Source organism: Telmatherina bonti (assembly GCF_933228915.1).
Source record: "Telmatherina bonti genome assembly, chromosome: 4".
Taxonomy (NCBI): domain Eukaryota; kingdom Metazoa; phylum Chordata; class Actinopteri; order Atheriniformes; family Telmatherinidae; genus Telmatherina; species Telmatherina bonti.
In genome coordinates, this window is record NC_136622.1 from 6,493,994 (window position 1) to 6,508,156 (window position 14,163).

The window sequence follows — 14,163 nt, forward strand, 5'->3', positions numbered from 1 at the left end:
AGCAAAGAAAATCCCGATTTTAGATTTTTTGATTCGATTTTCCCACTCCTAGTGGATATGTATTATTATTTTATCAGAAAAGCATTGTTTCCATATTTTAAAGATACTGACAGACTCGCAGTAGGATTGAAATATGAAACATCTAACAGATTGCACAAGATTTAATATTAATACACTGCAAAAACTCAGCCTTAAAAAACCAAAAAAATTTACAAAAATGAGGTAAATGTTGCTTAAAATAAGATAAATTATCTGCCAACAGAACAAGAATATTTGGCTTGTCAAGACTTCCCAAAACAAGTAAAAAAACTCTTAAAACAAGAAGAATTCTCTGGCATAAAAACCAAGAATTATCTTACCTTTAAAAAAACATAAGCATATGAGTACTCAGTTTAAGATTTTTAATCTTAGATTTCAGTTTTTGCAGTGTGACTACATTAATAACTAACGGGCCGGGGCAGAGCGCCGCTGGTTGGGGGGTTAAGTACAACGTGGGACATCAGCATTTATCCAACAAGCCTTTAAAACCCAGCCGTCACGTCAGCAAGATATTAAACACCCTGCCACTCCGATTAGTTAAAAAGTTTCCTCTTCAGCATTTTACTAATGATGGGCAAAGTCAAAATGTATCTCGTCATCATCAGTTTACGGTACGTGTTCATCAATAATACCAAGTCTGATACGATGCTCTTTAAGAAAAATATCTGTACAGTGTGCATTAATCAATCAATCAATCAATCAAAGATACTTCATTTATCCCCGAGGGGAAATTCATTTAATATATGTATTGCAAGGGCAATATGGAGTATAAATAAAATTTAAAAACATTATATAATATAAATAAATCTTTTTAAAATGAAAAATAATCTAATAATAATTATGAATTCATTCATTCATTCATTCATTCATTTTCTAAACCGCTTAATCCAATTCAGGGTTGCGGGGAAGCTGGAGCCTATCCCAGCTGGCTTTGGGCGACAGGCAGGGTACACCCTGGACAGCTCACCAGTCCATCGCAGGGTATATAATTATGAATATTCACATTAAATGAAAAAATGTAAATATAATATGATGTAATATAACATAATATACAATAACCTGCATTAAAGCAGTAAAATATTCGACTAAATCATCATCATGTACAGTAGCATCTTCATCTTCATCTTCATCCTCATCGTCATGACATCTGATTGGCTGCCACTGTCATGTGACACAGAATAAAAACACAGCTGCAGGGCTTCACGTGCGTTGTGAAAACAAATGGCACGTTTTGTACCAGCAGAGTGGTGAAGGATCAAATTCAACATTTTTACTGGAAAGTATCGAAGAACTGAATCCACATGATCGATAGCCCATCCCTACGTTTAAACCTGACCAGAAAATGTTCCTCATTGGGACAGTTTAACAGCTGTAGCCTCGCGGTCAGGACAGATGTGGATTTTATATGTGTGTAGTATAGCCAAGCATCCAAAGTGTTACAATATCCTGTTGTTAGTTTTACACAGTATGTAATATTAACTAATATTTTATCAAGGCTGTATCAGGAAGTCCCTGTTTTAAACATGGCTGCTATAAATACAGCAGTAGTTACAGAATAGAAATGAAAATGAAGCCAGTTGCTCCTCTACATTCCAGAAAAAGTGGAGAAACATGATCTTTCATTTGAGAGTGTTGTGTTTACAGCAAAAGACTGAGGTGTTGATGAATGTTTTCATGATGTTTCTACCTAATCCTGAACGTTTCTCCATCTTCTATTGTCCAGTTCTGGTGAGTCTGTGTGAATTGTAGCCTCAGTTTCCTGTTCTTACTGACAGGAGGGAACCCGCTGTGGTCTTCTGCTGCTGGAGACCATCTGCTTCCAGGCTGGACGGGTTGTGTGTTCAGAGACGATGTTCTGGTTGGAACCAGTGCTTACTGGACTTCCTGTTGTCTCTCCATCACCTCCACCAGTCTGTCCAGTCTCCTCTGACCTCTGACATCATCAGCTGGATATTTTCTCTTCTTCAGACCGACCAACAACATGCTATGTTCCAAGCCACTTACACCCCCTTTCTTCCTCATCCTGATGCTCATTCTGATCTTCATCACATCGTCTTCATCATGACTGCATGACTGCATGCACTGCGTTGCCTCCATGTGAGCTCATGGTGCTGCAGGGTTTGTGGGAGGCAGCTTCCAGGAGGTTACCTCTGCAAGATCTCCAACATGCTGAATGGATGTGTGTGTTTGTTGCCTTTGTTGCTATTGTTAGCGTAATTACCTATAATTGCCCTGTTCCATATTCATCAGCAGATAAAACACGTTGTGCAGGCCAAATTGTGTCTGGCTTATTGAAGAGGGTTGAAGCAGCCGTGCCTAAAGCGCTCCTCTAGTAGGTGGGAGGGTGACATACTGAACAGCGCCGGCGTCTCAGTTTTAAAGTGATTTGGAGATCTAAAGTATTCTGCGAAGAAAAAAGTGTGACAGCAGAACAGTCTTACATGTGGTAATGCTGAAGAGGAGCTGCAGACTCAGACTGGATATGCATATCGCAAAGAGACGCCCATTAACACAGTCCTGTATGGAACTGGAACCCTGATGGTTCAGATTACGGATACATGAAAGTGTTTTTTATGTGATCATATATTCTAAGGCTGTCGGCGTGGAAGAGGAAAACCTACGATGAAGAGAGAACTGAGTCTGTGAGGAGCATTTAGAAAAAGCTCATCTCTGTTTTTGCAGGTGACCATTTTCTTCTCAGACATTGTGGGCTTCACATCCATCTCTGCGTCCTGTTCTCCTCTGCAAGTGGTGGAGATGCTCAACAACCTCTACATGTGTTTTGACACACGCATTGACTCCTACGATGTATACAAGGTAGCATGCAAACACACGGGGAAAACTTTTACTTTCAGCTCAATTTCATCTGGAAAATCAAGCCAGTGGTTTGATCCCATAAAGCTGCTGGCCAGCAGAGGGCAACAGCTCGAACTGGGAAAGGAACTGAGAAAAGACACAAAATTAGGATGACTGAGATGTTGGTGGCACTCAAATCTCACCTGAGCCTGGCATCACGCTCAAAGATGACAAAAATTATATTTCATAACTCAACGAGTCTGTTGGCTGAAATAAATTACAACCACAATTCCACAAAAACATGGGATGCTATATATATATATATATATATATACACACATACATATATAAAAAATGTAAATGAAATCATAATTTAATGATGTGCAGATCTCATCAAGCCATATTTAATTTCCAGTTGAAGAAAGACAACGTACATTTCACAAGAGAGAAATAGATAGATAGATAGATAGATAGATAGATAGAAACACTCGATATGAGCAGATTTGAAATCTGATGCAGGAACATATCTGTTGGAACGGGGCAACAGGTTGGAAAAATAATTTGCTCAAATAAAAACAACTGGAGGAGCTTTTGAGAAATTAATACATTCATTGTCAACAGGTCAGTGAGATGAGTGGGTAGAAACGGAACATTTCAGAGATGCAGAGTCTCCCAGACAGAAACTGAGACGAACTGGGTCTAAAAATTGTTGAACAACTTCAGAAAAATGTTCCTCTGACTCTGAAAGTCCCACAATCTACATTACATAATATCAAAAATATTTTGAGAATTTGGATGAATCTCTGTGCGCATGGGACAAGGTTGAAGCTGAAAACTGCATACTGTTGACCTTTGGGTCACTTATACAGGAGCACTGCATTAGGGCACTCACGATTTGCAACTGGAAACCAGTGCATGAACTCAGGAAGACTTCCAGAACCTCAGTTCAGCCTGAAATCAGGTTAAAGCTCCATCATACCAGGAAGAAGCCATGTGTAAACAGAATCCAGAAACACTGGCGTCTTCTATCTAAAAACTCTGAAAAATGTTCCTCAGACTTTGAGGATCCCACCATCTACAGCACAGGTGTTAAACTCCAGTCCTCAAGTCCTGCAGGTTTTTGCTGTCTCCATGCTCCAACACACTTGACCAAAATTAGCAAATAGATTGACAAGAAGCTGCTGGATCCATTTGATTTGAATCATCTGTGTTGGTGCAGGGAGCAACAAAAACCTGCAGAATATCGGCCCTCGAGGACTGGAGTCTGACACCCCTCATCTACACTGCATAATATCTGGAGGAATCTCTGTATGCACAGGACAAAGCTGGGTGCTGGTGGTCTTCTGCATTAAAAGCAGACATTATCTACTGGAAACCAGTGTGAACCCAGTTCAGGCTGAAACCCACACATGCAGGTTAAAGCTCCATCATATGTGAAGAGGATCCAGAAACACGTCGTCTTCTCTGGACCAAAGCTCATTTAAAATGTTCTGAGTGGAAACCTGGATGAAGATGTGGAATAGTTTGTGGACAGCATGGACGGCGTGTCCTGCAGACTAAAGAGGAGAGGGAGCATCCAGCTTGTTATCAGCCTGCATCTCTGATGGGATGGGGTTGCATTAGTGCCGATGGCGTGGGCAGCTTCCACATCTGGGAAGCTCCATCAATGCTGAAACATCTGCTCCCATCCAGACAACGTCTCTTTCAGGGAAGACCTTGCAGGTTCCACCATGCTGGACCACATCCTGATGGTGGAACAGGAGAACTGGTCCAGTAGGACCATGCTGAACCACATCCTGATGGTGGAGCAGGAGAACTGGTCCAGTAGGACCACGCTGAACCACATCCTGATGGTGGAACAGGAGAACTCCTCTGCTGCAGTCCACACCTTTCACCAGTACAAAACATCTGGAGCATCATGGAAGCAGCTGGAACCATGCATCAGACCAGAACAGGACAACATTCCTCTCCTAAAACTCGGGCAGCTGCTCTCCTGACTTTCCAGATGTTCACATGTTAAAAGAGAAGATGCTAACGAAGCTAAACGTCATCCTGAAACTTCACAGACATGTTGCTGCCATCAGAATCCTAATCATCTCACATTTTCCATGTTAAAATGTTAAAACGTCTCAGTTTCATCGTACAATATGATGTTTATCTTCTATTAGAAACCAAATACAGGTGGATCACATTTCCAAATCATGACTTTGTTTTTTTAACGTTTTACAAAGAGGCTCAACTTTGAAGTGTGTTTGCAATTCCCTCCAGTTTTATGTGTGCAAGATGCCTTCCAACTTTCCAACCAGGTGGAGACGATAGGAGATGCATACATGGTGGTGAGCGGCCTGCCTGAGAGGAACGGGGACAGGCATGCAGACGAGATCGCCAAGATGGCGCTGGACCTGGTGGCGGCCGTCAGGCAGGTCTCCATCCCCCACATGCCCAATGAGAGGCTGCAGCTCCGAGCTGGTATACACACAGGTGAGCTGATGTATTGTCATTAACGTTATTCATTAGTCTTGATCTGATTCAACTTTACAGACAGACACACATTAATGTGGGAAAGAAAATACACACTCTCACAGTTTCAAGGTTTTGTATATCAAGACATGTTCAGAAATGTGATCCCGACCAGGAAGCAAGTACACCCTAAAACAAGGAACAACAAATAAGATATTTTACTATGTTGTTATTTATGCTCGTGTAAAAACAGCCCAGTTTGTGTCTGGAGTATTCAGGTGTGTTTCAACATTGCCAAGGAGGAAAGACATCTGCATCGATGGGTTGCTGCCCATCAATCTTGGAAGGCTTATAGTCCATCAAAAAAAATATTCACAAGTGGAAAATATTCGCGACAGCTACTTGTTTTCCCAACAAGATCATTTTAAATCTGTAAAAAGCTGAGATTTGAATTGTACAAATAGATCTGGAAGAATCTGCTGCTTCAGACCAGCTTCTACAAAACCAAACAGATGAAAACACGGAAAACATAGAAGTCTAGAACTTTCTGGTGTCTGGATAGTGAAAGCATTCGGGATTAAAACTCTTCGTGATAAATGATGGAAACTGATGGAAAGAATGAAAATTTGATGAGTAAAAAAATGGTATTTATAAAATACATTCAACAAGATAAAAAGGTTCAAATTAAATAGTCTCTAAATACATTTAAAGCTACAGTAGGTAATGTTGCTGAGAGACATGTTCCTCTGGGTGAAGTGGTTCCTCGTCCTGATAGTAGTCCATACATTCTGTAATCATGAACAATAAGAAATATAGTTAGACCCCTCAGTTTACTGTAAATCTGTAAAAACTCTGACCAATCCAAACGTTCCGACCCAAATGGAGTTGTTCATTTCTTATATTCTGTAGCTTATTCTCCCGGCTCCCCTCCTCCCCCTCAAGCAGCGCATACCTGATAGCCCCACCCTGCATATAAACAGCGTGTTAGGATGAAAATACAAAGTATTGAAGAAGAAACTCGGAAGGCAAACATGGCTGAGAAAATGCAGGAAGGATTTCCCGACCCGGCTCGGTTTATTTGCCTCCTCCTGCTAAACAGCTGAGAAAGAGAAAATCGTTGGTAGAAAAAGCTGTGAATAAAAAAGCCTTGGATCACGCAAGGAGCAGAACCAGAGGGGGAGGAGCCAAGACAGAGGGAGGAGCCAATGCAGGGGGATGGGCCAGGACAGGGGGAGGAGCCAGGACATGGCGCCACTTTCACATCATGCTAGCTCCCCAACATTACCTAGCCCAGCTTTAGACAGTTCTTCTCTCTGATTCTGCATTTTGGTTAAATACTTGATGAAGTGGTCTGATATTACTGTTCATCTCAGGTTGTATTTCGCTCATTGTAAACCTGATTGTTATCCTATGCTCTGATATACAAACCCTTATCAAATGACAGTGTGTCCTTTCTTTTCACATGAATGTGCAAATTTAAGATACCTTAGTGATGTTTTTGTCTTCACTTTCAAGATTTATTTCTTTAAACAATAACTAAGGCTGTGAACTGAATGACTCTTTTTCTATATTTGGAGTCAGATGAAAATCACCTGAACCTGAACTTAAATCAGTTAATCTGAAGCTGGTTTTTCAGTTTGACTTCATCAACTTTTAAATATACTAGATGCACACAATATCACACAATATGATGCACAGTTGTTTCCTTGTTTTTATTTTTATTTACATTCAAAATAATGGTAAGTCTTCTAAAAGTTACATTCAGTATACATTCCTCCTTTCTGGTCTTTTGGCATTTTTACTCAGTGTTGACATTAGAATTTGAGTTTCCTTCATCAGAGTGAAGAGCAGCTCTCATTCTCTGGCTCTGCAGGTCCATGTGTGGCGGGAATAGTCGGCTACAAGATGCCAAGATACTGTCTGTTTGGAGATACCGTCAACACAGCCTCAAGAATGGAGTCCACCAGCCTGCGTACGTTCAGCTACATTACGGGCGTCCACTGTCAGTGCTTGGGGGCCGCCTTCCTGCAGGTTTTCCATGTATCCGTGTTCCAACACACCCGGCTTACTTTAAATGGATTCCACAGCCAATAAAAATCTGCACAGTGAGGGATTCATTTGACTCAGGTGTGTTGGAGCAGGGATACATGGAAAACCTGCAGGATTGTGGCCCTCGAAGACAAGAGCTGGACACCCCTGAGCTACACTCACAATTCCTGAACACATAAACTCCTCCATGAAGGTCTCACAGATTCATGTTGAGATTTTAATAATATATTGTTTATATGAGCTACATGACGTCAGTGTTACTGATGAGCTTCTTCATCTTGGATTCCTGGGGTTTCAAAGAGGATTTAAAAGATTTCCCATCGAGCAAACAAAGCAAAGATTTCATGGAAGTGAATCTTAAGGCAGGAAAAGATAGTTCTCCTGGAGACAACTTTTAGGTGCAGTCATCACTGCCCACAGTGACCCCCGCCCCACTGCTGACGAAGCTTCTCATGGAGCAGGGGTCGGCAACTCCGGTCCTCAAGTGGCACAGTCCTGCAAATATTAGGGGTTTCCCTGCTGCAACACACCTGAACCGGAGTCGCCTACCCCTGTCATAGAGGATGGAACAAGCTTTAGGCTTCTACATACTCCACGAGAAAGAAGAACTTGTTTCAGACAGCATAGCCCGCAGCCGCAGGCCGCAGCCGCCTCGTTGCAGATGAAGCTTCTCATGGAGGATGGAACAAGCTTTAGGCTTCTACATACTCCATGAGAAAGAAGAACTTGTTTCAGACAGCACAGCCCGCAGCCCGCAGCCACAGCCGCCTCGTTGCAGATGAAGCTTCTCATGGAGGATGGATGGACTAGAAGAAAAAAGGATTTTTTCTTGTTCTTGTTTCTTGTCTCAAAGTTCTTGCTTCTCGTGGTGGATGGACCATGCTTTAGTTTTCAGCCAGATGTGTTACACGAGCAGCAGACATTTATCTCATGACCTCAGGAACATGTTAAGGCTGCAGAGGTTCTCTGATGTACGTCGCAGAGCTGGCCTAAGCCTTTATGGCAGGCTTGTGTAACCCGGCAGATGGACCAAACAGCTGTGAAGTTCAGCCCAAGCGGCTACCACCACAGCTCCACTGGTGATTTAGTATGAGTGGTACTTGATCATTTTATACACCGATTACTTTGCTTTATTTCATAGTTGGGTTGTACCAGTGTTTCTCAATCCAGGACCCCCTTCCCTGCATGTGTTACACATGTTCCTCCTCCAAAACACCTGAATCAGATTACTGAACTTTTTCAGGTCTTTGCAGCCTGTTAACAAGCTCTACATTTCATGCAGGTGTGTTGAAGTAGGGTTACCTAAAAACACACTGCAGGGCTCCTGAGGACCTGGACTGGGAAATGCTGGTGTATGTTATGCAAGTGTCTCTGTAGATTTTAACTGTACAGGGGTAGAAAAGTCAGGTCTGGTCACAATTTTCACTCTGTAGTATGTATGTATATTTCTATATGCAGGATGTCTGTTATATATATGAAGGATGAGGACACAAATGCAGGAGACTGACAGACGCAGGGTTCAGTCATTTCATGAAGATAACTAAAGGCACTGGACAGGCAGGATAATTAAAAAGTAACAAAAATAATGGAATACTACACTAAGAGGGAGACTAATTTAAATAAAAAACACGAGTGATACTGAGGAAACAACAGCAATGTGGCAGAGAACAAATGAAGACAAAGATTCAGTACAAACTGAGTTAAGAGTGAAGCAAATTAGCAAATGAAACCAGGTGTGCAGAGAACAGGAAGTGAAGAGACACAAGGAGACAACTTTACAAAACAAAACAGGAAACAAGCTAACCAAGACCCAACGACAACCAGGAACAGAAACCGACCAGACCAGCAGACCAGAACAGGAATAAAAATCTGAATCAAAACTCTTAAAGCATGACCAAGAGCAGTTCACGGTGCAAAAACTGCTCATGCACCGCACAAGAGGCAGCGGCCCCCCAAGATAGCTGTAGAAACTATCTTAGTAAAAGTAAAAACTTGAAATATTTTCATATAAATATTTTTATATAAAAATATAGTTGATAAAAACCTGAAATATTTAATTTTATTTCAATCCATTTCAATTCATTTCAATTCAATTAAGTTATTAGATTCAGTTAAACTCAATTCAATTTAGTTCAATTCAATTAAGTTTAATTCAGTTTAATTCTATTAGATTTAGTTAAACTAAATTCAATTTAGTTCAATTCAATTCCATTCAATTCAATCAAATTCAATTCAATTAAATTCAGTTAAACTCAGATCAAATCAGTTCAGTTCAGCTTTATTTGTATAGCATCCCTTCACAACAGTGTCATCTACTGACACACCAGTTCAGTCCAGTTCATCATAAATCGCTCCGTAAGAAAATTCCAAATTGAATCTTGGCTTCGATCTGAACCCCCATCCTGAGCTGCACGAGACTATAGTCACAACATTTTCATTGATGAAAATGGTCTAAAACTGAGTTTTTGTGAGTTTTACCATTTTTATTTATTTATTTATTTATTATTCCATAATATGTTTGCTTTTTTTTAATCTCAACATTTCATTTCGAACAAGCTGCATTAGTTACCTTAACAACAGACTGACATGAGAATACTTTAGTCCACTACTAAAAAACTATTTAATCTCAGACCAGTAGTGCTTTTACTGTAGTTGTTCTTCCTGTCCCAGCTCAGAAAATCCACACCAGTTCAGAAACCTATCTGGCTCTGATCAAAGACAACGCCTACGACCTGCAGCTCCGCGGAGAGATTGAGGTCAAGGTAAAAAGTTTTTATTTGTATCTTTGAATGTTTGAAATGTTGACAGCTTTTTTTTTTGCGGTTTAGATGGAAATCAAGCATTCTGTTAAAAGACATAAATCTGCTGATTAATTAAAGCAGACCTACATACGTCTCCCAGCTTAAACCTCTTTATGACCCAGACTGATGGCACACCAACCTTGATTATGTATGATCCTGGAGCATTCATTGCCTTGCAGCATGCTGAGGCTGAGAAACTGCACTTCACAACTTTTTTCCATCCTGGGGAATCACTTTACAGCTGTGTTTTGCTTTATGGCACTGTGTCACATGCTAGTAACTGGACATCAACATGTTGGCCGTTTGGATGGCTGACTCAGAAAAGACCCCAAGAAGCCATTATCGGAAGAAATTAGGAAAATAAAGACAGAAAGTGGAAAGATAACACAAGATTGGACTGACTTTTACTGACTGGATAGATATCAGAGCAGAGACAGGATGCAAGACAGATTCTGAGTTAGCCAGAAGAGAAATTAGCCAGTGAGAAAATCAATTCATCCAAATCACCACCAGCATATTTCCTCTTTCAATCAAACCATTGTCTTGTTTGAAAATGTTATAACTTTTAGATGGTTATGTAAAAATTCTGCATATTAAATGTAATCAGAAATCTCTGGAAAAGATTTCGTTGCACGTAAAATCAGAATTTACAGATCTGTTTTAAGTCTCAGTTACTCTGCTCTGGATCAGTTTTGTGTATTTTTCCTCTCCATTTATATAAAAAAATACCTTAAACTTAATTTTCCACAGTGTTATTTTAATTTAAGTAGCAGTCTACAGTATTCGGAGCACGCACAATGATTTGCCTTTTGAAATTACTTTAAAACCAACAAAATACTAGCTATTCATTAGGGTCCGAGCTATACGAAGTATAGATCGGGCCCTATTGTTGTTGAAATATTTATTATTATTATTGTCAGCACAACTTGCCCATTTTAAACCCCCTTAGCCCCCATGAAATGTTGTGAAATTTGGTACACACCTCAAGCCCGGCGAAAATAGCGATATTCTATGGTCCGCATACACTTCAATGCAAAAATGGCTCGACAGCGGCCCCTAGAAAGGCCAAAAATGGCCCATAGAATTGGGTCAAAAAAGTTTACTTTGACGTAGGACGAAAAAATTTGGCAGACATGTCTACCACCTCAAGACGAGCAAAAAAAGTCAATGAAACACCTGTTGCCATGACAACGGGGTGTTTACAACCCATTTTTTTACCCAATTTTTCAACTTGGGCACATTTGAACGAACCAGTCTGAGGGGATTCATGCAATTGTCTCCAAATTTGGCAGGAACCTTTGTGAAAAGATGGGGACCAAAAGTTATTTGTTCTTTAGTTTCTTTAGCTCTTCAACCATTTCATCCCAATAATTTGTCCAAAAGTTTTCTATCACACGGCTCTTTGCTATGATGAAACCTAGCTAACAAGGTATAAAGGAACTAAACAGATTACCGAAAACAGTGATAGTCATGTGGGGAGTGAGCTCATGCATCTTCCTCTGTAGAAAGATGCAGTTTTTGAAAGATGGGGTATTTGATTTCTCATTTGGATTCATTTCTGGCAGATTTGAAGTGTCTGCCTATACTTCACATAGTTTGTTCTCCTGTCAGGGTAAAGGGAAAATGAACACATACTGGCTGATCGGACATAAGAACTACAGCGTCCAGAACGACAGTCTGGTTTGCCACTGGAATCCCAACATGGCCAGAAAGAAAAAGACTGTTGCTGGCAGCCAGGCCTCTGTTGGCAATGTGAGTAGAAATTTCTAAACAGTGCTTTTGGGTTTCTGAAGTTATAGACCAGGGGTGTCAAACTACAGTTCTCGAGGGCTGGTATCTGGCAGGTTTTTGTTGTTTCCCTCCACCAAGACACTTGATCAAATCAAATAGATCCAGCAGCTTTTTGTCCGCCTGTGTATTCATTTTGGTTCAGTGTGTTGGAGCATGGAAACAACAAAAACATGCAGGATACCGGCCCTCGAGGACTGGAGTTTAACATCTGTGTCATAGATGATGTTGCCTACATTCCCTCTAAAGTCCCAGTTTACACCAGAAGATCTGGCTCGGCACGGTATGGGACAGAACACATTTTTATGCATTTCCACAGGCAAAAGCTGGGAAGGATGTCAGAATGTCCAAGGCATCCAACTGATTTTGGACCCTCCCATTGGGGTCCCAGTCTCACTAATCTGACACTGAATGCTGGAGCTTGACACTGCTATCTGCTGGTTAGACAAAAGACTGCTGGCAATGAAAACAAAGCAGCTCCATCTTTATATATACCATGCTGTTTTTGTTGTTTAAAGTTAGAACACAAAGTGCAGCATGTCCACCATTCTCCTCCTTTGTTTTGTGTTGTGTTCTCTGTTATAATTCAAGGTCGGCATTGCGCTGCCATGATGGAACACTATTATGTAGCTAACACATCTAACACTAGCTGACTTGTGCCCCACCTACCAGCTAAAGGTACAGTTAGCTGTGGAAACGCAACAGAGATCAGTATTTACCAAATCAAAGCAAATTCTGCTCCCATACTTACATAAATGGGCACATCCATTTCAAACGTTGTCAAATGTCTCCACCCCGACAAGGATAAAGAGACCTTGAGGTCTCTTTAGTGTTTCCATGGTTATTAAGTCGGTTCAGACCAATAAACAGATCAAGTTACGTGCATAACTAATGCAGGAGATGGAGAAAACTGTCCACACATCTGCATATCTGTCTTCTGTATTGAACATAAATGTGCCTTAACTCTGACTATGTCATCTTTGTCAGTCTTTGGTAAAAGCACATTGAGGTGTTCATATTTTTGCATCCACTGTTGGCTGGATGGAGGTGGTGGAGTATTCATGTGTTTGCAGTTTGTGTTTTAAAACACTAAATGTTACAGAATCATACATATATGACTTTTAGCAAAGCGTACCACCTAAACAGAGAAGTAAATGTCTAAATCTGAAGTGAATGGTTGTTATGGGATGTTCAGATTAATCAGCCAGAAGTGTGTGAGCATGTTTCAGTCCAGTAGGGGGCAGTGTCTGTGACGTTCACTTCCTGTGGTAAACAGATGAAGAGCCGGCTCCAACACAGGAATATGATCTAACTTTCAAACTATTATTTCAGTCTAAATCTAATCTTGTTTTTATGTTCATTTAAGACTGTATGTATCGTATTTTATACATACTACAGTCCAAGACCTTTTGCATTAATGTGTAACACCCTTCCATCTTTCCATCCATTGTCTTAACTCAGGAGTCTGTCCCAGCAATCAGTGGTACACCTGGACAGGTTGCCAGTCTATCGCAGGGCCTGTCTTTTTTTTCAGTCTGACGCCAGTCTTCTGGCCCTTGGTGGACACCTTTTGTACTATAATAATTTTGACTAATCATATGATAATAACTTTAGTTGGTTAATTATTTATTTGATTTATTTTTAAAGCTTTTTGTCAAATGGCCTGATAAAGACTTGGGTCATGACGTGCTGTGTGTGTCTCTCTGCAGTCGTCTTTGACAGTGCAGAGCCTCAGCGACAACACCACCCCAGCAGGTTCCCTTCCTTCTTCTGCGCTGAACCAAACTCCACTGAAGCGTCAGAAAGACAAGGCTGGCCTGAGTGTGGCAGCTCAGATGGAGCCTTACGGAGGGAGCTACGGCACACTGGGCTCCATGATCGGTGGTCTGCAGGCAGGAGATGAGAGTCCTCTGCCAGTCCAGCGTGGTGGTGGGCTCAAACCAGACCTGCTGCCTGCTTCCAGTCAGCACCTGTGACTGATATAAGCCAATCAAAGACTGTAATAATGGAGATTAGTTTGAAGTAGATGTATCTTAAATGCTTTGAAGGAAATACACCTTCTCCATATTGTTAGAGCAGCTTATTTGATGTACTACTGTATTTTCTGTGGCATGTGTATGCTTATGTTTGTGTATTTGTTGTCTATTTAGTCCATATTTTTAGCATTTTGACAGTTTTAAGACTTTTTTTCTCATTGGGTTTGTCACTTTGTAATGATCCATACATTTAC